General features: G+C 41.0%; 1 protein-coding gene across 1 annotated transcript in view; it reads right to left on the reverse strand.

The window, feature by feature from the left end:
- LOC109867608 (tetraspanin-9) overlaps nucleotides 1–24,285 on the reverse strand; it is a 290,148-nt gene extending 265,863 nt beyond the window's left edge. Inside the window, exon 1 of the mRNA XM_031801318.1 lies at nucleotides 23,987–24,285. The gene's annotated coding sequence lies outside the window, so the exon portion shown is untranslated. The remainder of the gene's footprint in view (nucleotides 1–23,986) is intronic.
- Between the last annotated feature and the right edge of the window lie 1,948 nt (nucleotides 24,286–26,233).

Below are 26,233 nucleotides of genomic sequence, written 5' to 3' on the forward strand. Positions count from 1 at the left end.
ACCACTGGCATCCTCTCTGGACTGTGTTTTCCATTGCTTTCCATTTCAGGAATTGGCCAATGTTTTCTAATGTTCTTAAATGGGATCAAACGCTTCAAGCCCAAACTTTACCCAGTGGCCCAGACAATGGGTGTATTCAGCCACTTTCCTGGTGTGCAATTTAGTTCCAGAGTTCAAGCCTAGCTCGACTCTCCGTGCGAGCTAAGCAAGCATACAGCAGGCTACGCAGCATGCGTGGGTTTAACCCCATTTACTTGTTAAGTGGGGACCCCTCAAAATGTGTGAATGTGTTGTAGTAGCATCAAACAAACTCCCGCTGCCGTCCCGGGGTGGTGGATTTAGAGGGGGACAAAGAGAGAGGGAGGGAAGGGGTTAATGGGTCAACTCGTCTGCCTAATCTGAGGACAAGGACCTCATGACCGTAAAACAAAACAAAAACACTAACAGATCACTCTAGAATGTATCGATTTCTGCAATGGTCCGAGGACTTTATCAATGTAACATTTCTATTGTATTGACACAGTGTTGTTACTTTAGCCAACCATTTTCACACTTCAAAGAAGCTTGACAATTTGCCTGCTAGTTTGACTGAGAATAGAACAGGCTCTGGTTTGCGAAGTGGCAAGGACGTATCATGGTCTGCAGGCTTCAGTGGAGAAACTCCTTCTGGCCAACAATGTGCAGAAAGATCTAGAAATTGAAAAGGGCCAAATTCAAAAATAAGATTCCAGGATTTGTATGTATTTGTATGGGAAATGCTGATGGTCGTTTCCTTCCTGTGAACTGTTAGTAATCCATTAAATGTAGCTAGCTTGCAGGAAATGTTTGACTTTGTTTAGTTGCATTATGTGAGCACAAAATAATGTTAAGGTCCACATTAAAATGGCCATTGCAATGTATTTGAAGAACCCTTTATAATCCTCCCTTTATAAATTGTGACTCAAATATTAAATGCTTCGGTCTGTCAGCACTGCAGCACCCTTCGTACAGTGCCAGCCTGCCCCGCTCATGGTTACCACTGCAAACAGGGCCCAGACAGCTTTGTATTTAGATGAGAGATGTGGACTGCTGCTGCGTGTGAATTTGGAGGGCCTGTAGAGGGCACTCTTCCATCTGGATGAACAGTATAATTCATGGCTGGAGTGCAGTGATGGGGAAACTGCAGTGATGGATGCTAACAGAGCAAGCTCACAGTTAGATAGTACAAACTGTCATACAATATCCTTCCAGTCATTTAATTAGGCTAATCCTTTCTTTTCAAGGCACACTTCTTAATATTTATCATGTTATTTGTGAGGGAGAGGATAAAGAATCAAAATGCTTTTTCAAAACAACTCTTACAATTTTATAGCAACATGAAACAAACCAAACAGCTCATTTGTATGCAAATTAAGTGCCGGATTAATGAGGAAAACATAAATAGTTTAACCGAAATCTCTGAGAAGAAAATGGCTAAATGGGAGTTCATCTGCTAAATCAACAGTGTTCTGGGTGTCTGGGCAGCCCAGTGAACACTACTTCCTGTGTGTGAAGTCACTCGTATGACAGAGCAGGAAGGAAGTGCTAAGTCAGGAATATCCTCCTGATTGGATCTGCTGACTCAAACTGCCAGCAGCGTCACTCTGTTTTCTCTAAGATAAACACAGCGTCAAAGTAATTATATTAGACATGGGATTAATGCTAAAAGGAATAAAGAGGTGCACAGGCAGGCACACACACAGCTCGGGTAGCCTAGTGGTTAGAGCGTTGGACTAGTAACCAGAAGGTTGCAAGTTCAAACCCCTGAGCTGACAAGGTACAAATCTGTCATTCTGCCCCTGAACAGGCAGTTAACCCACCGTTCCTAGGCCGTCATTGAAAATAAGAATTTGTTCTTAACTGACTTGCCTAGTTAAATAAAGGTAAAATATATAACACACACACAATGCAACAGGTAAAGAGAACAAGAGAGGCTTCACATACCAGATGTTTGAGTGGAATGTAATTATGTTATTGATAGTCCCTGGTGAAACCACTGGAGAGGACATTCAGAACATCTATTTTAGGGTCATAAAAGGACAACTATTTACAGAGAAGCTATCCAAATCAGACAGACATCAGACTCCATACACCAGGAAAAGCATTGACATGACTGCATCTTTAGAGCATCATAATCAGTGCTTCCATTTGCTTCAATTTGTGAATTTCAGTGAACCAATAAATAGTCTGGAACCCAAATATGATTTGAGCTTGTGTTCAACTTGCAGTAATGCAATGCAGGGGAATCAGAGTGAGATTGAAAGGCAAATGACCCATGACTAGTCACTCAGCTGATGTTGGGGCAGACAGCAGGGGAAAGAAGAGGCTTGGCTGTTGCTTCCAGATGCACTAATGACTGTATTTAAGCGGTGTCAAATATAGTTTACGCCAGAGCGAGCAGACCAGTCCAAAACCACGACGGCTCAAATCAAAACCACGATGGTTGAAGTCCAAACCACAAGGATTTTACGAATGCAGGTGGCAGTGTGGAGTTGTGTAACTCCTCTGAGCACCTACCAGAACACAAGTCAACAGGGATGCAGCTATCCATTCCGGTAGAGCTCCATGATGCACAGCGATACAATTACAATATGGGTTATAGGATCACATAGGTCGACAGGTAGCCTAGCCCAGCAGTTAAGCCTAGCTTAGAGGTTAAGGGTGTTGGGCCAGCAACAGAAAAGTTCTTGGTTCAAATCCCTTGTTGACTAGGCGATTTTTTTTTTTTTTAAATCAGTAAATTTCCCCATGAGCAAGGCACTTAACCCTAATTGCGCCTTTAAATTCACTCTGGATAAGATAGTCTGCAAATTGGCAAAAAATAATAATCTACATCAATAAAACTCTCTAAATCAGAGAATGAAAAGGAAAAAAAAATCCCTGTCAGAGCTGAAAAGTGATAAATGATGTAGTAATTACAGGTATAGGATAGAGGTCGACCGATTAAATCGGAATGGCCGATTAATTAGGGCCGATTTCAAGTTTTCATAACAAATCGGTATTTTGGGGCGCCGATTTCCGATAAAAAAAAATGTTTTTTTGTATACCTTTATTTAACAAGGAAAGTCCGTTAAGAACACATTCTTATTTTCAATTACGGCCTAGGACGGTGGGTTAACTGCCTTGTTCAGGGGCAGAACGACAGATTTTCACCTCGTCAGCTCAGGGGATCCAATCTTGCAACCATACAGTTAACTAGTCCAATGCTCTAACCATTGCACTCCACGAGTAGCCTGCCTGTTACGTGAATGCAGTAGAAGCAAAGGTAAATTGCTAGCTAGCATTAAAACATATCTTATAAAAAACAATCAATCATAATCACTACTTATAACTACTAATCCAGTTTAACAGGCAATATTAACCAGGTGAAATTGTGTCATTTCTCTTGCGTTCATTGCATGCAGAGTCAGGGTATATGCAACAGTTTGGGCTGCCTGGCTCATTGCGAACTAATTTGCCAGAATTGTACGTAATTATGACATAACATTGAAGGTTGTGCAATGTAACAGGAATATTTAGACTTAGGGATGCCACCCGTTAGATAAAATACCGAACGGTTCCGTATTTCACTGAAATAAACGTTTTGTTTTCGAAATGATAGTTTCCGGATTCGTATTTCTGTGTGTTATGATGTTATAATTAAGTCTGATTTGATAGAGCAGTCTGACTGAGCAGCAGCAGGCCCGTAATCATTCATTCAAACAGCACTTTTGTGCGTTTTGCCAGCAGCTTTTCGCAAGCACAGCGCCTTTTATGACTTCAAGCCTATCAGCCTAATGGCTGGTGTAACCGATGTGAAATGGCTAGCTAGTTAGCTGGGTGTGCGCTAATACCATTTTAAACGTCACTCGCTTTTAGATTTGGAGTAGTTATTCCCCTTGCGCTGCAAGGGCTGCGGCTTTTGGTGGGCGATGGGTAACGCTGCTTTGAGTGTGTTTGTTGTCGATGTGTTCCTGGTTCGAGCCCAGTTAGGGGCGAGCAGAGGGGTGGAAGCAATACTATAGTGGCAATACTATAGTGCCTATAAGAACATCCAATAGTCAAAAGTATATGAAATACAAATGGGAGAGAAAAATAGTCCTATAAATACTATATTAACTACAACCTAAAACCTCTTACCTTGGAATATGTTAAAAGGAACCACCAACTTTCATATGTTCTCATGTTCTGAGCAAGGAACTTAAACGTTAGCTTTTTTTACATGGCACATATTGCATATTGGCACATATTACTTTCTTCTCCAACACTTTGTTTTTGCATTATTTAAACCAAATTAAACGTTTCATTATTTATTTGAGGCTAAATTGATTTTATTGATGTATTATATTAAGTTAAAATTAAGTGTTCAGGGCCTCCCGGGTGGCGCAGTGGTTAAGGGCACTGTACTGCAGCGCCAGCCGTGCCACCAGAGACTCTAGGTTCGCACCCAGGCTCTGTCGTAACCAGCCGCAACCGGGAGGGTTTGGCCAGTAGGGATATCCTTGTCTCATCGCGCACCCGCAATTCTTGTGGCGGACCAGGCACAGTGCACACTAACCAAGGTTGCCGGGTGCACAGTGTTTCCTCTGACACATTGGTGCGGCTGGCTTCTGGGTTGGATGGCGCTGTGTTAAGAAGCAGTACGGCTTGGTTGGGTTGTGTATTGGAGGACGCATGACTTTCAACCTTCGCTCCCAAGCCCGTACGGGAGTTGTAGCGATGAGACAAGATAGTAGTTACTAAAAATAAAAAAAATTGGATACCATGAAATTGGGGAGAAAAAGGGGTAAAATAATAATAAATAAAGTGTTCATTCAGTATTGTAATTGTCATTATTACAAATAAATGTAAAATATATATATATATATATATTTACTTTAAAAATCGGCCGATTAATCGGTATCGGCTTTATTGGTCCTCCAATAGTCAGTATTGGTATCGGCGTTGAATCATAAATCGGTCGACCTCTAGTATAGGAGCATCTAATCAGTAGTTTATTACTTCATAGACATCAGTAAATGACAGACATAGCCTAGCTGACCTCATTCTGCAAAACATTGATAAAAAAGAAGAGATGAGTTCAGAATGATATGTCTTCAGTGAGGAAGCCCGGGGGAAGTCGAGAGAAATAGCGAGAGGGAGGTCCATGTTTACCGATTTGTTTAATTGCCACGGTGTGGTAGCCTAGCCAAGAAGCCCAGCATGCATTTCTTCTAGCTCACAACGGTGCTTTTGATTATAGGCCTGGCGGGAGCTTGAGGGAGAGATGGCTGTGCCTTGGCAATGAGCTTCCCTTGTCTGCCATTAGTCACACTGGGGACAACTCTCTGAGGTCCTTCACTTATAGTAGCTACTACTTCACACTGTACAGAAGCGTTATGGTAGGCCTACTAAAAGCGTTAGCTAGGCCACTACTTCACACTGGACAGAAATCAGACAGTGTGGCTCAGGGACTAGGTTACATATTGCAATAGAATATTTCCTAGTAGTAGGTGTTTTTACTACATTATTACCATGGTTGCTACTGAAATGGATAGAAATGAACAGAACGATCTACTAATTTAATGTTTTTATTTAATTTATATAATTGTAGTTGCACTGTTGAGAGGAGAGCTTGCAAGTAAGCTTTTCATTGTACTGTGTGTCCTGTGCATATGACAAAACAAACGTCGACTTGATCTGAGATGCGATGGGAGAACAGAGAGGATGAAGAAAACAAACTTTCCAGGAACTGACTGTTCCCTGCTCTGACTACTAAAGGTTATGTGAGCAACTCTGTCTGGAATAAGTGTAATTCCCCTGCTAGGTCTACAAAAGCTACTCATTCACATTGGACAGGGGTCAGACTATGCTGGCGCAGGAAATAGATGCTGTATTGACAAATTATTTATCCTACTGCAACTCACAAATTAACATTATAAGGGCCTGTGACGTGGGGTACAGATGTGTTCAAGTCGCAGCTGGAAAATCAACAATAATATTATTTTCCTGGTCTGAGAGAGAGACAGAGGTCAATGGTAGGAGTTGTCAGGCAATGAGCAGTGAGTGTCTGTGATAAGTGATTGATGCTACAGACTAGCATATGAACTTTAGGTAGGGACTAAATCATTTTGAGGTCAGAGCATACAGCAGATGAGCGGTAGTCCCATGATCACACACCGGTAGTCCCATGACCACACACACACACTCCCCCATGTCTTCTCAATGTCTCACATATGGGCTCTGTCTCTACTAATGAGGAGCCTTAAGGTTCCACTTTGTATTGTTAAATTTCACCACAGCATGATGACATCAACCCAAGGACGCCAGAGGACAAAAATCAGTTAACCACCTAACTGAGGAACTCAATTTAAACTTGCGCAATACCCTAGATGCAGTTGCACCCCTAAAAACATTTCTCATAAGAAACTAGCTCCCTGGTACACAGAAAATACCCGAGCTCTTGAATCAAGCTTCCAGATAATTGGAACGGAAATGGCGCCACACCAAACTGGAAGTCTTCCGACTAGCTTGGAAAGACAGTACCGTGCAGTACCGAAGAGCCCTTACTGCTGCTCGATCCTATTTTTCTAACTTAAATGAGGAAAATAAGAACAATCCGAAATTCCTTTTTGATACTGTCGCAAAGCTAACTAAAAAGCAGCATTCCCCAAGAGAGGATGGCTTTCACTTTAGCAGTGATAAATTCATTAACTTCTTTGAGGAAAAGATCATGATTATTAGAAAGCAAATTACAGACTCCTCTTTAAATCTGCGTATTCCTTCAAAGCTCAGTTGTCCTGAGTCTGCACAACTCTGCCAGGACCTAGGATCAAGAGAGACATTCAAATGTTTTAGTACTATATCTCTTGACACAACAATGAAAATAATCATGGCCTCTAAACCTTCAAGCTGCATACTGGACCCTATTCCAACTAAACTACTGAAAGAGCTGCTTCCTGTGCTTGGCCCTCCTATGTTGAACATAATAAACGGCTCTCTATCCACCGGATGTGTACCAAACTCACTAAAAGTGGCAGTAATAAAGCCTCTCTTGAAAAAGCCAAACCTTGACCCAGAAAATATAAAAACTAAATCGGCCTATATCGAATCTTCCATTCCTCTCAACATTTTTAGAAAAGGCTGTTGCGCAGCAACTCACTGCCTTCCTGAAGACAAACAATGTATACGAAATGCTTCAGTCTGGTTTTAGACCCCATCATAGCACTGAGACTGCACTTGTGAAGGTGGTAAATGACCTTTTAATGGCATCAGACCGAGGCTCTGCATCTGTCCTCGTGCTCCTAGACCTTAGTGCTGCTTTTGATACCATCGATCACCACATTCTTTTGGAGAGATTGGAAACCCAAATTGGTCTACACGGACAAGTTCTGGCCTGGTTTAGTTCTTATCTGTCGGAAAGATATCAGTTTGTCTCTGTGAATGGTTTGTCCTCTGACAAATCAACTGTAAATGTCGGTGTTCCTCAAGGTTCCGTTTTACGACCACTATTGTTTTCACTATATATTTTACCTCTTGGGGATGTCATTCAAAAACATAATGTTAACTTTCACTGCTATGCGGATGACACACAGCTGTACATTTCAATGAAAACATGGTGAAGCCCCAAAATTGCCCTCGTTAGAAGCATGTGTTTCAGACATAAGGAAGTGGATGGCTGCAAACTTTCTACTTTTAAACTCGGACAAAACAGAGATGCTTGTTCTAGGTCCCAAGAAACAAAGAGATCTTCTGTTGAATATGACAATTAATCTTAATGGTTGTACAGTCGTCTCAAATAAAACTGTGAAGGACCTCGACGTTACTCTGGACCCTGATCTCTCTTTTGACGAACATATCAAGACCATTTCAAGGACCGTTTTTTCCCCATCTACTTAACATTGCAAAAATCTGAAACTTTATGTCCAAAAATGATGCAGAAAAATTAATCCATGCTTTTGTCACTTCTAGGTTAGAGTACTGCAATGCTCTACTTTACAGCTACCCGGATAAAGCACTTAATAAACTTCAGTTAGTGCTAAATACGGATGCTAGAATCCTGACTAGAACCAAAACATTTGATCATATTACTCCAGTGCTAGCCTCCCTACACTGGCTTCCTGTCAAAGCAAGGGCTGATTTCAAGGTTTTACTGCTAACCTACAAAGTATTACATGGGCTTGCTCCTACCTATCTCTCTGATTTGGTCCTGCCGTACATACCTACACGTACGCTACGGTCACAAGACGCAGGGCTCCTAATTGTCCCTAGAATTTCTAAGCAAACAGCTGGAGGAAGGGCATCTCCTATAGAGCTCCATTTTTATGGAACGGTCTGCCTACCCATGTGAGAGACGCAGACTCGGTCTCAACCTTTACGTCTTTACTGAAGACTCATCTCTTCAGTGGGTCATATGATTGAGTGTAGTCTGGCCCAGGAGTGGGAAGGTGAACAGAAAGGCTCTGGAGCAACGAACCGCCCTTGCTGTCTCTGCCTGGCCGGTTCCTCTCTTTCCACTGGGATTCTCTGCCTCTAACCCTATTACAGGGGCTGAGTCACTGGCTTACTGGGGATCTCTCATACCGTCCCTGGGAGGGGAGCGTCACCTGAGTGGGTTGAGTCACTGATGTGATCATCCTGTCTGGGTTGGCCCCCCCCCCCCCCCCGGTTTGTGCCGTGGCGGAGATCTTTGTGGGCTATACTCAGCCTTGTCTCAGGAGGGTAAGTTGGTGGTTGAAGATATCCTTCTAGTGGTGTGGGGGCTGTGCTTTGGCAAAGTGGGTGGGGTTATATCCTTCCTGTTTGGCCCTGTCCGGGGTGTCCTCGGATGGGGCCACAGTGTCTCCTGACCCCTCCTGTCTCAGCCTCCAGTATTTATGCTGCAGTAGTTTGTGTCGGGGGGCTAGGTTCAGTTTGTTATATCTGGAGTACTTCTCCTGTCCTATTCGGTGTCCTGTGTGAATTTAAGTGTGCTCTCTCTAATTATCTCTTTCTTTCTCTCTCTCGGAGGACCTGAGCCCTAGGACCATGCCTCAGGACTACCTGACATGATGACTCCTTGCTGTCCCCAGTCCACCTGGCCATGCTGCTGCTCCAGTTTCAACTGTTCTGCCTTATTATTATTTGACCATGCTGGTCATTTTTGAACATTTGAACATCTTGGCCATGTTCTGTTATAATCTCCACCCGGCACATCAGAAGAGGACTGGCCAACCCACATAGCCTGGTTCCTCTCTAGGTTTCTTCCTAGGTTTTGGCCTTTCTAGGGAGTTTTTCCTAGCCACCGTGCTTCTACATCTGCATTGCTTGCTGTTTGGGGTTTTAGGCTGGGTTTCTGTACAGCACTTTGAGATATCAGCTGATGTACGAAGGGCTATATAAATACATTTGATTAACACTCCAAAAAATAACATATTTTGCTGAGGTACTTCTCAAAAAGTATATTATTAAAAACCTGTTTCATAGACAATTAAAATGTCACTTTATGATCAAGAGGATCTGAATACTGAGGGATCCATCCACCCCTAGAACTACCTCTATCAGTCCTGTAGGAGATATAAAATATGGGGCCAATTCATCAAACACAGGCCAGTCACAAACTGACTTAAGCTAGCTGGCAAGCTCCTGAAACAAATCATTTCCATATAACACTCTTCGGGTAGTGAGCGATCGGTTATGTATGGATATGATCATTAAACTTGAATTGCAACCCAATATAGCAAGGGTTAGACATTAATAATATCACTTTAAATAATATATTCACTCCAGAAAGGTAGACTAGTTATCTAAAGCGACACAAAGAAATTGCTCCCTCATGCCTGACTGTGTATACTCCTTCAAGCCTCTGCTAAATAAAGGTTCACAGATACGTACTACAACTCATCTTCCAAACTCTATTTGGGTTTCCACTTTACTCTCTCCCACGTCATCCATAATGTTTTAGTCTTTATAAAGGACATTTCAAAATCTTTCAACTTCATTTCATCATTTCCAGCACCACCCCAAAAATGGCTGCGTTTTGTAGTAAAAAAGATCTTGGAAACACTTTCCGCTTACATCAACATATTAGTAGACAATTAGTCAGTAATGCCTACTCATAATTGGTTAAAATCATATGATTTCCACACAACATAGAAACATACCATTTTCACATATGTTGATGTTAGGGTGGTGCTGGAAATGATGAATATAAAGTATATATTTTTTTATGTCTCTTTACAGAAACACTAGGACCAGACATCCCTTATGTTACTGTAAAAACATGACCCAAACCAATCCCTCAGATTGTGGCCTTTAAAAATTAAGAGCAATTATGAGGCCTTCATTTCCAAGTAAAGCATTTTTCCTCCCAAGAGAAGCAACCATTTCAATCATGTTAAAGTTTACAGCACATATAGCTGATAGGGATCTTAAAGGTGTTGTCTAATCATCTACTACCTCACCAGTGCTATTTAGGTGCCTTGTAAAAGTCCCATTTTATGCAGCAGTGGTGGCTCTCAACTCAGATAACAGTTCAAAACAGCCAGAGGCCAAGCCCAGACAAGGCTTGCCAAAAACCCAGACAAAGACAATTGTCACTGGCTAAATTCACTGTCAGGAAATCCTCCCCCATTAGTCAACAAGCTAGACATTACCACTGCTACGAGGTAGGGTTGCACTGAGCATGACGTAGAGTAACAGCCAGTCAAGTCTTTCTCAGTTCTGAGGAACTCTAGCCTTTATAGGTAATAAGACATGTTGTATTTGCCATCATCTACCAAAATACTAAATAACAGAGCAATTCTGAGCCGATAAGGAAGATATCAACATGTCTCAGTCTGAGCAGGACACAGCTTGTCTTCCCATTCATAATACGGTCATTGTAGCACCTGTAAAAGCCTTGCCGAAGCTGAAGTAATCTGAGCTAATGGCAGGGGATGCTTTGGCAGTCACACCAGAACAACAGTTCTGAAACACTATAACCCAACACAGTCTAAACAAGATACCATTAACCGCAAGGGAACCGAGCAAAAGGCTCCCTACCATTTGATAGCAAGCGCAACACAACAGGATGCCTCCATTCCCCGGTTCACACTGAGATTTCAAAGGAAATACTGCTTAAAAACAAGAGCATGCAGAATGCATGGCTCTAAAAAAGTAAACAGCAGTGTGAGGTTGCTCAAATAGCAGTGTCAAAATAGACACAGAATGTGCTCACAGCGTATGTATAGCTGGAGGCTGCATCCGAGAAGCATTTCATAAATGTGCACTACAGCACAGAAAAGCATGGATACATTTACTGTCTTCATCCTGAAATGAGCAGTTTGAAAAGTATGGGTGTGATCTGAGCTGCTGTTTGTGAGCCAGCCAGGGGTAGATGTGATTGGCCCTGAGCTGTAGCCACAGAGGGTACAGGCTGGCACTGAGACCCTGAGCCAGATGTCAAAGGGACAAAAAAAATGCTGATATAGCAGCCTTTGTGGCCCAGTGGCATGGGAGCTACCCAGTGCTGTTCAGACTGTCCAAGAGAATGGGAACTTTCATGAAGGGGCAGCGGAAAAGGGCTCTAGCTGGTCACCATGAGTGTAGCCTATGGGACACAGAGGCAAAAAAATATAATTGGGACTAGGGTTGCATATTTTGAGGAATATTCAAGAGATGGGAACTTTCCGTGGGAATTAACAGAAATATATGCAAATGAATATTAAAACCATTTAAATGTAGATGTTTTTTGCATTGGATATATTTACCACATCATACGGAGACAGAAACAAATATTTTACCTTATCATAAGTAGACAATCATTTGCAATAAAGTGCTTCCAATAGAAGAAAAAAATATGTAGTTACAAATTGAAATTTTATTAAATGATCTGACTCTTCACATGGGATGATTTGACTGAACAACAAAAGAAAAAGGGAATATTGAATGATTCCCCAATGATCCATCGCATCTCCCAAAAATGTTTTCAACATACAGTTGAAGTCAGAAGGCAAATACATTTAAACTCAGTTTCACAATTCCTGAAATTTAATCCTAGTAAAAATTCCCTGTCTTAGGTCAGTTAGGATCACCACTTCATTTTAAGAATGTGAAATGTCAGAATAAAAGTAGAGAGAATGATTTCAACTTTTATTTCCTTTCTTTACAATTTTTTTTATTTTACCCCCTTTTTTCTCCCCAATTTCATGGTATCCAATTGTTAGTAGCTATCTTGTCTCATCGCTACAACTCCCGTACGGGCTCAGGAGAGACGAAGGTCGAAAGTCATGCGTCCTCTGAAACACAACCCAACCAAGCCGCACTGCTTCTTAACACAGCGTGCATCGAACCCAGAAGCCAGCCGCACCAATGTGTCAGAGGAAACACCGTGCACCTGTTGACATTGGTTAGCGTGCACTGCGCCCGGCCCGCCACAGGAGTCGCTGGTGCACAATGAGACAAGGATATCCCTACCGGCCAAACCCGGACCTCCCGGTCACGGCCAGTTGCAACAGACCCTAGCGCTGCAGTACAGCACCCTTAACCACTGCGCCACCTGGGAGGCCATCTTTTATTTCTTTCATCACATTCCCAATGGGTCAGAAGTTTAAATACACTCAATTAATATTTGGTAGCATTGTCCTTAAATTGTTTAACTTAGGTCAAATGTTTTGGGTAGCCTTCCACAAGCTTACCACAATAAGTTGGGTGAATTTTGGCCCATTCCTCCTGACAGAGCTGGTGTAACAGAGTCAGGTTTGTAGGCCTCCTTGCTCACACACGATTTTTCAGTTCTGCCCACAAATTTTCTATGGGATTGAAGTCAGGACTTTGTGATGGCCACTCCAATACCTTGACTTTGTTGTCCTTAAGCCATTTTGCCACAACTTTGGAAGTATTCTGTGATTGATTTACATTTTTCGCACCAAAGTACGTCTCGAGGAGACAGCGGTCTCCTTCGAGAGCGGTATGACGGCTGTGTGGTCCCATGGTGTTTATACTTGCGTATTATTGTTTGTACATATTAACGTTGTACCTTCATGCATTTGGAAATTGCTCCCAAGGATGAACCAGACTTGTGGAGGTCTACAATTTTTTCTGAGGTCTTGGCTGATTTCTTTTGATTTTCCCATGTCAAGCAAAGAGGCACTGAGTTTGACGGTAGGCCTTGAAATACATCCACAGGTACACCTCAATTTGACTCAAATTATGTCAATTAGCCTATCAGAAGCTTCTAAAGCCATTAACTTTTCTGGAATTTTCCAAGCTGTTTAAAAGGCAGTCAACTTAGCGTATGTACAACTTCTGACCCACTGGAATTGTGATACAATGAATTATACAGTGAAATAATCTGTCTGTAAAAAAATGTTGGAAAAATGACTTGTGTAGAAAGTAGATGTCCGAACCGACTTGCCAAAACTATAGTTTGTTAACAAGAAATTTGTGGAGTGGTTGAAAAACGTGTTTTAATGACTCCAACCTAAGTGTATGTAAACTTCCTACTTCAACTGTACAGTCATGGCCAAAAGGTTGGAGAATGACACAAATATTAATTTCCACAAAGTTTGCTGCTTCAGTGTCTTTAGATATTTTTGTCAGATGTCACTATGGAATACTGAAGTATAATTACAAGCATTTCATAAGTGTCAAAGGCTTGTATTGACAATTATATGAAGTTGATGCAAAGAGTCAATATTTGCAGTGTTGACCCTTCTTTTTCAAGACCTCTGCAATCCGCCCTGGCATGCTGTCAGTTAACTTCTGGGCCACCTCCTGACTGATGGCAGCCCATTCTTGCATAATCAATGCTTGGAGTTTGTCAGGATTTGTGGGTTTTTGTTTATCCACCCGCCTCTTGAGGATTGACCACAAGTTCTCAATGGGATTAAGGTCTGGGGAGTTTCCTGGCCATGGACCCAAAATATCTATGTTTTGTTCCCCGAGCCACTTAGTTATTGCTTTTGCCTTATGTCAAGGTGCTCCATCATGCTGGAAAAAGTATTGTTCGTCACCAGACGGTTCCTGGATGGTTGGGAGAAGTAGCTCTCGGAGGATGTGTTGGTACCTTCATTTATTCATGGATGTGTTCTTAGGCAAAATGTTGAGTGAGCCCTCTCCATATTGGCAGACTGATATGCCCATTCTTTGGAGAGACTCCTTCCCCTCCAGGAGACTGTCAAACATGATAACATCACTCCAACAGGTGTTGGACAGCTTGAATGTGGTGCTCTTATTCTTCTCCCTTTGCTTGGTGAGGTAGATTGCTGCTGTAACTTGATGACCATTCACATACCTAACCATTCCTTGGCTCTCGTAGAGTGTATCCACTGTTTTCAGTGCCATGAGGTCCTTGAGGAGCAGATTCAATGCATGAGCAGCACAGTCATATGGGTGTGATGTGAGGGTAGGACTCCTCCACTTTAGACCAAGCATCCTTCATGTTCGCAACATTGTCTGTCACCAGTGCAAATACCTTTTGTGGTCCAAGGTCATTGATGACTGCCTTCAGCTCATCTGCAATGTAGAGGCCGGTGTGTCCGTTGTCCATTGTGTCTGTGCTCTTGTAGAATACTGGTTGAGGGGTGGAGATGTAGTTCATTATTCCTTGGCCACGAACATTCGACCACCCATCAGAGACGATTGTAAAACAATCTGATTTCTGTATGATTTGCTTGACCTTCACTTGAACTCTGTTGAACTCTGCATCCAGAAAATGAGTAGATAAAGTATGTCTGGTTGGAGGGGTGTATGCTGGGTGCAACATTCAGAAAACTTGTCCAGTACTTGGAAGCATCAGAGATGAACCAGCTGCATACACAGCTCGAGCAAGACCATTCATCAGCATTTCTCTGACTACGTTCCTCCATTGAGTCAAAAGACCTTCTGATTCCAGGAGGACCATGAGCTGTTTCTATCGATAACGTGTCTAATTCATCATTTTCACCTCTAATAGAAGTAGAGGGTCTTTTGTCAGAGGTTGCTTGTTGTGAGCGCTAAGGGAACTTCATGCACTTGGCCAGATGATTCTACATCTTTGTTGCATTCTTCACATATGATTTGGCACAGTTTTTACAAATGTACTCAGCTTTTCCTTCGGCATTAGCTGCAGTGAAATGTCTCCACACATCAGCTAGTGCCCGTGGAATTTACCTGTAAAGGATTGAACAAAAAAACAAAAAAATTACAAACTAATACAATTCCATGTACAGATAAATAGTTACGCAGTCAGATTAAACAACTCCTTTGTAAGATAAATGTTTTAAAAATGAAACATGTATGGAAACAGGCTCAAGCAAGCTAAAACCCACATGGTAGCAAAAAACTGCCAGAAATTGATAACAAGTTAGAAATGAACACACTTTGCTGTAGGCTACTTCTTACTAGATAACAAAAAATATAATGTATGTCGTATAAAATATATTCACCCCACCCAGTATTGTAATCAAAACTTACCAGAAAGCATGTAGTCCTTGGCTCAGACAGTGTAGTAGTGTGGGCTCAATAGCATCTCATTAGTGTGCAAGATCTTGAGAATCAGCTGTACATGTGATGGAAGAATGCACTGTGCATGCAGAGGGTTGCAATTCCATTGAATTGAGGATAGCTTAACCAAAATATGCCACAATAACTTGAATTGCCTTGTGTATCACACAAAAAAGGTTCACTGTCATAAGCTAACTTTATTGATGAATTTAAAACAAAATTCCCCAAATTCCAGGGTGTAACTTCCCATTGAAACATTTCTGAAATTTACCGTAGTTTCCAACCCTAATTGGGACTGCTGCTGTTTGTCTAACACTGCTGCTGTGAATTAACCAGCGTATCTGAGGAGTTCTATGAGCTCTATCATTCATTCCAAATAGTCATGGAGAGGGATTGCTGTGCACAGTGCCCTTTGAAGGCAGTTTTATATTGGCTTCATTAAGCAAACCAGCCCAATGAAGGGCTCAAAACAATGAAAAACAGATGAGGGTCCTGGAGTGAGGTCATTTGTCTTTGGGTGCGGCATTGCTATTAATTATCCCTGGGCCTTCCTTGTAAGGGATATAGGGGAGATATCCATACGAGGTATGTAGCAAAGAACTCATCCATCTTTACATGTTGTCTACATCTTCACATCACTCCTCTGAGAAGGACATAAAATGGGAAATTGACATTTCTCCTCAGTTACAGGTCTAAGGAGGTCACAGACCCGTGGCCAGCATTAGAGCAGGAAGGGTTTGAGAAAACGTGGGGTCAACTGCAAAGCAGAAGGCGTAACAAAGGTAAATGAATTCCCTCTGCCAGAGCAAGGATGTGAACCAGACAGCCGTGTGTAAAGGCAGAGAGAAAAGCAAAAACAGTTCCCCATAAATCATTAGCCTTATTTAGAAAAGGCGTACTCTGACTTCTGTATTGGGCGTATGTATGCATTGGAGAATAAAAATGTTCTATTTGGTTTGTGCTTCAACACTTCCCTCTGGAGAGGGTGAAGAATCCGAAAGTATGGCAAAATTTGGTATGAAGGGACATTGGTCTGTTTAGGTGGACTTGGAAAACACTTGACAGACTGATAAATTAGAAAATGTCTGAACAAAATGTTTGTACAGGCTTGACAGACATTGCACAGTATATTGAGTGGTCAGCCACAACGGGCCTACAAGTGAACCGTTGAATATGCTTCAAAGCATGTAAAGTGCAATGCACATAACATCTGGAGAATGCACTGAAGGAATGAGATTCACCCCAAAAGTCACCCCTTTTCACTCATGGCTCAACTGTAAGAGCTCAATAATAAAAATGAAAACAGGGCCAAATGTTTATGGAAATAAAGGTTAAAGCCAAAAATGTGGCTGTTGACAATATCGACCAAGTGCTTTTGAGGAAACGTATCAGATCCAGGACAATGGAAAATGCAAGAAATGGCGCAATCTGATTTTGTATTTGATTTATTAGGATCCCCATTAGCCAAAGCCAATGGTGATATATAGTCTTAAGGGGGTTAGACAACAAAAAATACATTTCAATTTACATACAGTACATTTAAAAACATTAACATGTAGTGTGAGTGTGCATCTATCAGTTACACATACAATGCATTCGGAAAGTATTCAGACCCCTTGACTTTTTCCACATTTTGTTATGTTACAGCCTTATTCTAAAATGAACTAATTGTGTTTTTCCCCTCAATCTACACACAATACCCCATAGTGACAAAACAAAAAACAGGTTCAGAAATGTTTGCAAATTGAAATATCACATTTAAATAAGTATTCTGACCCTTTTTTCAGTACTTTGTTGAAGCACCTCTGGCTGCGATTACAGCCTAGAGTCTTCTTGTGTATGGCGCTACAAGCTTGGCACACCTGTATTCGGGAAATTTCTCCCATTCTTCTCTGCAGATCCTCTCAAGATGTTTTATTGGGTTCAAGTCCAGGCTCTGGCTGGGCCACTCAACATTCAGAAACTTGTCCCGAAGCCACTCCTGCATTGTCTTGGCTGTGTGCTTAGGGTCGTTGTCTTGTTGGGTCGTTGTCTTCACCCCAGTCTGAGGTCCTGAGTGGTCTGGAGCAGGTTTTCATCAAGGATCGCTCTGTACTTTGATCCGTTCATCCTTCCCTCAATCCCGTCTAGTCTCCCAGTCCCTACCGCTGAAAAACATCCCCACAGCATGATGCTGCCACCACCATGCTTCACCGTAGTGATGGTGCCAGGTTTCCTCCAGATGTGATGCTTGGCATTCAGGTCAAAGAGTTCAATCTTGGTTTCATCAGACAAGAGAATCTTGTTTCTCATGGTCAGAGTCCTTTAGGTGCCTTTTGGCCAACTCCAAGCGGGCCTTCATGTGTCTTTTACTGAAGAGTGGCTTCCGTCTGCAGAGATGGTTGTCCTTCTGGAAGGTTCTCCCATCTCCACAGAGGAACTCTGGAGCTCTGTCACAGTGACCATCGGGTTCTTGGTCACCTCTCTGACCAAGGTCCTTCTCTCCCGATTGCTCAGTTTGGCCGGGCGGCCAGCTCTAGGAAGAGTCTTGGTGGTTCCAAACTTCTTCCATTTAAGAATGATGGCGGCCAGTGTTCTTGGGGACCTTCAATGCTGCAGAAATATTTTGTTACCCTTCCCCAGATCTGTGCCTCGACACAATTCTGTCTCGGAGGTCTACGGACAATTCCTTCAACCTCATGGTTGGTTTTTGCTCTGACATGCACTGTCAACTGTGGGACCTTATATAGACGAGACGTCGACCGATTAATCGGAATGGCCGATTAATTAGGGCCGATTTCAAGTTTTCATAACAAATCGGAAATCTGTATTTTGGGGCGCCGATTTGCCGATAAAAAAACAACTTTTATACCTTTATTTAATCTTTATTTATCTAGGCAAGTCAGTTAAGAACACATTCTTATTTTCAATGACAGCCTAGGAATGGTGGTTAACTGCCTTGTTCAGGGGCAGAACGACAGATTTTCACCTTGTCACCTCGGGGGAACCACTCTTGCAACCTTACAGTTAACTAGTCCAACGCAATAACGACCTGCTTCTCTCTCGTTGCACTCCACAAGGAGACTGCCTGTTACGCGAATGCAGTAAGCCAAGGTAAGTTGCTAGCTAGCATTAAACTTATCTTATAAAAAACAATCAATCATAATCACTAGTTAACTACACATGGTTGATGATATTACTAGATATTATCTAGCGTGTCCTGCGTTGCATATAATCTGACTGAGCATACAAGTATCTAAGTATCTGACTGAGCGGTGGTAGGCAGAAGCAGGCGCGTAAACATTCATTCAAACAGCACTTTCGTGCGTTTTTCCAGCAGCTCTTCGTTGTGCGTCAAGCATTGCGCTGTTTATGACTTCAAGCCTATCAACTCCCGAGATGAGGCTGGTGTAACCGATGTGAAATGGCTAGCTAGTTAGCGCGCGCTAATAGTGTTTCAAAAGTCACTCGCTCTGAGCCTTCTAGTAGTTGTTTCCCTTGCTCTGCATGGGTAACGCTGCTTCGATGGTGGCTGTTGTCGTTGTGTTGCTGGTTCGATCCCAGGGAGGAGCGAGGAGAGGGACGGAAGCTATACTGTTACACTGGCAATACTAAAGTGCCTATAAGAACATCCAATAGTCAAAGGTTAATGAAATACAAATGGTATAGAGGGTCCTATAATTAGTCCTATAATAACTACAACCTAAAACTTCTTACCTGGGAATATTGAAGACTCATGTTAAAAGGAACCACCAGCTTTCATATGTTCTCATGTTCTGAGCAAGGAACTGAAACGTTAGCTTTCTTACATAGCACATATTGCACTTTTACTTTCTTCACCAACACTTTGTTTTTGCATTATTTAAACCAAATTGCACATTTTTCATTATTTACTTGAGGCTAAATTGATTTTATTTATGTATTATATTAAGTTCAAATAAGTGTTCGAAAAAACAAAAAAACAAAAAACATTTAAATTGTTTAAAATCAGTTGATTAATCGGTTTCGGCTTTTTTGGTCCTTGAATAATCAGTATCGGTGTTGAAAAATCATAAATCGGTCGACCTCTAATGTAGACAGGTGTGTGCCTTTCCAAATCATGTCCAATCAATTGAATTTACCACAGGTGGACTCCAAATAAGTTGTGGAAACATCTCAAGGATGATCAATGGAAACAATTTCAAGTCTCATAGCAAAGGGTCAGAATACTTATGTAAATAAGGTGTTTAAATTTGTTATAAATGTGCAAATTAAATAAAAACTTTTCAATTTGTCATTATGGGGTATTGTGTGTAGATTGACAAGGAAAAGTGTTCGTCAATCCATTTTAGAATAAGGCTGTAACATCACAAAACGTGGAAAAAGAGAAAGGGTCTGAATACTTTCTGAATGCACTATATATGTTCCTCTTGGCTCTTTCCAGAACAACTACCCTGTCATTGAACCTCAGTAACTTGACCACTATCGGCCTGGGTTTGTCACCTGGTGGGTTTTCCAGTCCTGTGGGCGAGCTCCACCTCAATCTTCCTGTGGTCCATCTTCAGTTTCTCTGAGATCATTTCCATCATTTTGTGCTCAGACGCCGTCCAGGTCTCATGTGGATATTCTGAGATTCCATCCACAACCATGTCGTTCCACCTTGATTGTCCCTCGAGATAATCTGATTTCTCCGTAATTGTTATCATGGATTCACAAACAGAACTGATGTCCTTTCTCAATGACTTACAGATTGCTGTCATCTTGCCATTCTCCTGTTTAAACTCATCGAGTTGACCCTGGGAGCTCGATGAGTTCTTCAAGTCCTGGACCTCTCTGGTCAGGTTGTCCATTATTATAATAGGTGACTCCACCAGTATTTGAACAAAACACTATTTTCTTGCTGTTGTAACAACTGCTTGTAGAACTATTTTTGTTCATTTAAAAGATCCTTCACCTGTAATAGAGACACACCCCTGTCCTCAACAGTACTCCCGCCAACTTTGGTCTTTGTCATGATAACAACGTAGGTTTCGCTGTTACTCCTCAGTTCCGTTCCAGATAGGGCAGGTCACAGGGAAGATTGAAAAAAAAAATAACAGCAGGGATCCAGACAGCCACAAATCTGGGACAATCCGCAATCTTGAGGAATATAATTTTAAATGGCTCTAATTTATTTCTTGCCCCATCAGAAACCCAACTACAAAAATGTTCTACTTGCTTTATTGTAAAAAAAAAAACTGTATAGCCTCAAAACATGGTATAAACTATTATTTTGAACTTATAGATGGTCAGTACTTGCATCCATAGCTCCATCTATGAATTTGAGAGTGGTTACATTTCTCCAGCCCCTAAGCTGTTTACCTAAAAAAGTGGTGGGGTGACCGGGTTGTTATCGGTTGAACTGTAGATTGTCCCTTAAAATCTCTCTGTGATAGGGGGTGGTGTTTTCACGTCAGGATGAAAAGCGTGCCCAAAGTAAACTGCCGGCTACTCAGACCCAGAAGCTAGGATATGCATATTATTAGCAGATTTGATTAGACAACACTGACATTTCTAAAACTGTTTGATTAATGTCTGAGTATAACAGAACTGATTTGGCAGGCAAAACCCAGAGCACAATCCATCCAGGGAAATATTTGAGGTCAATATGTTTTCCATTGGTTTCCTATGGCAAGCCCGTTTTAATAGAAATATGCTTGCAGTTCCTATAGCTTCCACTAGATGTCAACAGTCTTTAGAAATGTGGTTGATGTTTTTCTTTTGAGAAATGAAGAAGTAGCCATTTCCTTTCTGGGTGTATAGCCAAGTGTACTCTTGTTTGGGGCCCGTGAATTGAAGCTCGCTCCACTTTCATTTTATCCACTATTGAACGCTGTTTATTCAGTCTTAAATTTGATAAATTATTTACGTTTTAAAATACTTCAAGTTGGATTAGGAAAGTTGTTTGAAATGTTTGGACAAAGTTTACAGGTAACTTATTAGATATTTTGTAGCCATGCTGGGCGAGTTGGAACCAGTGTTTTTCTGAATCAAACACGCCAAAGAAATGGGGATATAACGACGGAATTAATCGAACAAAAGGACCATTTGTGATGTTTATGGGACATATTGGAGTGCCAACAGAAGAAGATCTTCAAAGGTAAGCATGAATTATATTGTTATTTCTGAGTTTTGTGTCATGCCTGGCAGGTTGAAATATGATTGTCATGTGTTTGTTTGATGGGGTGCTGTCCTCAGATAATCACATGGTTTGCTTTCGCCATAAAGCCTTTTTGAAATCTGACACAGTGGCTAGATTAACAAGAAGTAATGCTTTAATTTGTTGTATTGCACTTGTGAATGTATGAAAGTTAAATATTTCAAATAATTTTTTGGGAATTTCGTGCTCTGCCATTTCACCGGATGTTGTCAAATTAATCCAGCTAACGGGATTTGGTCCATAAGAAGTTTTTAAAAGGAATGACAATAGTTGTAGGCTAAACAAGGAATTAGACCGATAATGATTCAACGCCGAAATCTGATAACGATTATTGGAGAACCTAAAAAAGCCAATACCGATTAAATGGGCATATATATATATATATATATATATATATTATATTATAATGACAATTACAACAATACTGAATGAAGACTTATTTTAACTTAATATAATACAAAGAAAATCTATTTAGTCTCATAATTAATGAAACATGTTCCATTTGGTTTAAATTATGCAAAAACACAGTGTTGGAGAAAGTAAAAGTGCAATATGTGCCATGTAAAAAAAGCTAACGTTTAAGTTCCTTGCTCAGAACATGAGAACATATGAAAGCTGGTGGTTCCTTCTAACATGAGTCTTCAATATTTCCAGTTAAGAAGTTTTAGGTTGTAGTTATTATAGGAATTATAGGACTCTCTCTCTCTATACCATTTGTATTTCATATACCTTTGACTATTGGATGTTCTTATAGGCACTATAGTATTGCCAGCCTAATCTCAGGAGTTGATAGGCTTGAAGGCATAAACAGGGCTGTGCTTCAAGCATTGCGAAGAGCTGCTGGCAAATGCAGGAAAGTGCTGTTTGAATGAATGCTTAAGAGACTGCTGCTGCCTACCACCGCTCATTAATACGGTCAAATCCGGAAACTATCATTTAGAAAACAAAACGTTTATCCTTTCAGTGAAATACGGAGCCGTTCAATATTTGATCGAACGGGTAGCATCCATAAATCTAAATATTGCTGTTACATTGCACAACCTTCAATGTTATGTCATAATTATGTAAAATTCTGGCAAATTAATTACAGTTCGCAACGAGCCAGGCGGCCCAAACTGCTGCATATACCCTGACTCTGCTTGCACAGAACACAAGAGAAGTGATACAATTTCCCTAGTTAATATTGCCTGTTAACATTAATTTTTTTAACTAAATATGCAGGTTTAAAAAATATATACTTGTGTGTATTGATTTTAAGAAAGGCATTGATGTTTATGGTTAGGTACATTGGTACAACGACAGTGCTTTTTTCACGAATGCGCTTGTTAAATCATCACCCGTTTGGCAAAGTAGGCTGTGATTCAATGATAAATGAACAGGCACCACATTGATTATTTGCAACGCAGGACAAGCTAGTTAAACTAGTAATATCAACCATGTGTAGTTAACTAGTGATTATGTTAAGATTGTTTTTTTTTTATAAGATAAGTTTAATGCTAGCTAGCAACTTACCTTGGCTCCTTGCTACACTCATGTAACAGGTGGTCAGCCTGCCACGCAGTCTCCTTGTGGAGTGCAATGGAATCGGCCAAAATCGGATTCCAAAAATGCAGATTACCAATTGTTATGAAAACTTGAAATCGGCCCTAATTAAATCGGCCGGTCTGAAATGCCATTGATACAGACATGATAGCATTGTTAAAGCAATAAATAGGCTTCATCTGTGCTTCAGACACATCCTTTGCAACACAATATGGCACTCAAACTAGACAGTTGTTCAAACTAGAAGACAGTTGTTCGACAAGGCATGCTTCCCACATACTAGATCAGCACTAGCCGCCTCTCAGCTGTTCCTCCTCAAAGTGCTCTGAATTTATCTTGATTCTTCACATTGCTTAGGTCCCTGCATGAGAGGAATAATAACCCCTATGCATTCCTTTAGGAATGATGCATGCAGCAATTTCTGCTGGCACGATTTTATGCAAAGTGTATGCTCACTAGTTGGCTAATCACATGTGAAAACGTCTTCCCGAAAAGTACATTTCAAATGTTATGCTTATAATATTTCTTCAGACTTCATGAGGCTACATTTGATTTTGTATTAAATTTAGTAGCCTATAGTGACATGTTCACACATTAATCCCATGTAACTAACATCATGTGAACGTGATGTTATTTTATGGTAGACTACACAACATAATCGTTGTGTCTGTCGCATTGTAACACATTATACGTGCTCTGTATGAAGCCCTAACAGCTCGTGAAATCAGCAGCTCAGCTAAACAAAGCTATCAGCAAACTTGGTAAAGTTATTGAACTGTCATAGTCAACAACGAAACACCCATTAATTGTCTAAAACAGTACTGTGAATTACTACAATATAATGTAGAGTTTAATATGCGGTCTTACCTGTCGAGAATCTCCTTACAAATTACTTTGTTGTAAACTGTCAGACTTGTATCGTTGCAGAGCAAATCCAGAAAAAACATGCCTGGGAACTTGCAAGCAATGAACAAAGTTTTCATTCCGTTTTCTACAGCGAGATATTAGCCCTACTGTTTCATAATTTGTTCGAGCTTTGTCCCTCCATAGGGTGTCCAGGAAGACGGGGTATTTAGCAAAGACGTAAATAGTGACTTTCTGTAGCCTACTTCTGAATCTCGTTTACTTGCTGATACTGACCTCGTATTTCTCCCGTTGGATAAGGAAATGGAGCATGCTGGGGGAAGAAAAGTGGAGAAGCTTAGTTTGCTGACTCCTACAGGCATGATACGGACGTCTATTTAGGAATGTGATGTTCGGAGGGACCGCTATATTCCAAAACTGAACCATTCATTTTTTAACAAACCTTGTTTTTTGCCATTGAGTGGAATTGATGTACTATGACTCACAGATCGTATCCCGTAAAGTGAAGATCTGAAAGCCGAATCAGACCTAGGGAATTTAAGTATTGTTAAACAATGGATTATTCCTGTCAAATAACATAGGTGACCTTTCAGTGTTTTGTCACAAGCAAAATTAGTAGGCCTAGTCTATAGGTAAACCTAAACCCCAATGATGTTTTATAAGTTACTAATGTGCTACTACTATTTTTGTTCCATAAAATACAGTTGAAGTCGGAAGTTTACATACACTTTAGCCAAATACATTTAAAATCAGTTTTTCACAATTCCTGAAATTTAATCCAATAAAAATGTCCTGTCTTAGGTCAGTTAGGATCACAACTTTATTTTATGAATGTGACATTGCAGAATAATAGTAGATTGAATGATTTCTTTCAGCTTTTATTTCTTTCATCACATTCCCAGTGGGTCAGAAGTGTACATACACTTAATTAGTGTTTGGTAGCATTGTCTTTAAATTGTTTAACTTGGGTCAAATGTTTTGAGTAGCCTTCCACCATCTTCCCACAATAAATTGGGTGAATTTTGGCCCATTCCTCCTGACAGAGCTGGTGTAACTGAGTCAGGTTTGTAGGCCTCCTGGCTCGCACATGCTTTTTCAGTTCTGCCCACAAATGTTCTGTAGGATTGAGGTCAGGGCTTTGTGATGGCCACTCCAATACCTTGACTTTGTCCTTAAGCCATTTTGTCACAACTTGAAGTATGGAAGTATGCTTGGGGTCATTGTCCATTTGGAAGACCCATTTGCGACCAAGCTTTAACTTCCTGACTGATGTCTTGAGATGTTGCTTCAATATATCCACATAATTTCCCTTCTCATGAAGCCATCTATTTTGTGAAGTGCACCAGTCCCTCCTGCAGCAAAGCACCCCCACAACATGATGCTGCCACCCCCGTGCTTCACGGTTGGGATGGTATTCTTTGGAATGCAAGCCTCCCTCTTTTTCCTTCAAACATAACAATGGTGATTATGGCTAAACAGTTCTATTTTTGTTTTATCAGATCAGAGGACATTTCTCCAAAAAGTACGCTCTTTGTCTCCATGTGCAGTTGCAAACCCTAGTCTGGCTTTTTTATGGCAGTTTTGGAGCTGTGGCTTCTTCCTTGGTGAGTGGCCTTTCAGGTTATGTCGATATAGAACCTGTTTTACTGTGGATATAGATACTTGTGTACCTGTTTCCTCTAGCACCTTCACAAGGTCCTTTGCTGTTGTTCTGGGATTGATTTGCACTTTTCACACCAAAGTATGTTCAACTCTAGGAGACTGAGCGGTATGACGGTTGCGTGGTCCCATGGTGTTTATAATTGCGTACTATTGTTTGTACAGATGAACATGGTAAAGAAGCACTGAGTTTGAAGGTACACATCCACAGGTACACCTCCAATTGACTCAAATGATGTCAATTAGCCTATCAGAAGCTTCTAAAGCCATGACATCATTTTCTGGAATTTTCCGAGCTGTTTAAAAGGCACAGTCAACTTAGTGTATGTAAACTTCTGACCCACTAGAATTGTGATACAGTGATATTAGTGAAATAATCTGTCTGTAAAGAATTGTTGGAAAAATGACTTGTGTCATGCACAAAGTAGATGTCCTAACTGACTTGCCAAAACTATAATTTGTTAACAAGAAATTTGTGGAGTGGTTGAAAAACAGTTTTAATGACTCCAACCTAAGAGTATGTAAACTTCCAACTTCAACTGTAAATGCAATTGACTTCCCTTTAGGCCTACGACATGAAGATATTAGATA

Source organism: Oncorhynchus kisutch, linkage group LG22 (genome assembly GCF_002021735.2).
Source record: "Oncorhynchus kisutch isolate 150728-3 linkage group LG22, Okis_V2, whole genome shotgun sequence".
Classification (NCBI taxonomy): domain Eukaryota; kingdom Metazoa; phylum Chordata; class Actinopteri; order Salmoniformes; family Salmonidae; genus Oncorhynchus; species Oncorhynchus kisutch.